This window comes from Labrus mixtus, chromosome 22 (genome assembly GCF_963584025.1).
Source record: "Labrus mixtus chromosome 22, fLabMix1.1, whole genome shotgun sequence".
Classification (NCBI taxonomy): Eukaryota; Metazoa; Chordata; class Actinopteri; order Labriformes; family Labridae; genus Labrus; species Labrus mixtus.
The window spans coordinates 17,553,687-17,554,125 of NC_083633.1; positions in this window are offsets into that span (position 1 = coordinate 17,553,687).

Genomic DNA, 439 nt, shown 5'->3' on the forward strand with positions numbered 1-439 from the left:
TCTTGACATGTGTTTCTGCGATATTTTGTGCCGCTGTCTCTGTTGTCAAGTTCAACAGCAAATATTTGCTCAGCGTTTCGGGCCTTATGGTGAGAAGATGGGGAACAACCGAGGACAACATAACGTGCTGCTGCTGCTGCAGAGATTTGAGTGAGAAGTGGTGTCAATTCAAGTATCATACCTGCACAGTTTTCTCCTTCCTGGTTCCTCTTTGTTCACTTTGAAGCGTCCCAACACGAGAAAGAAATCCTTTCATGCTTTTAACTGCTTCAAAGTACTTTTTTCAAACGAGCATTGGGAATGAGGTACGGTGTGAATCTCACAGGCTAAACTGTAATAATCATCCTGGTGAACTTCTCGATGGTAAACTGGAAATCGAGCGGAGAAGAACCAAAGATGCTACAGCGCTCAGTGTTTTTTATATCGCTTAGCATGGAAC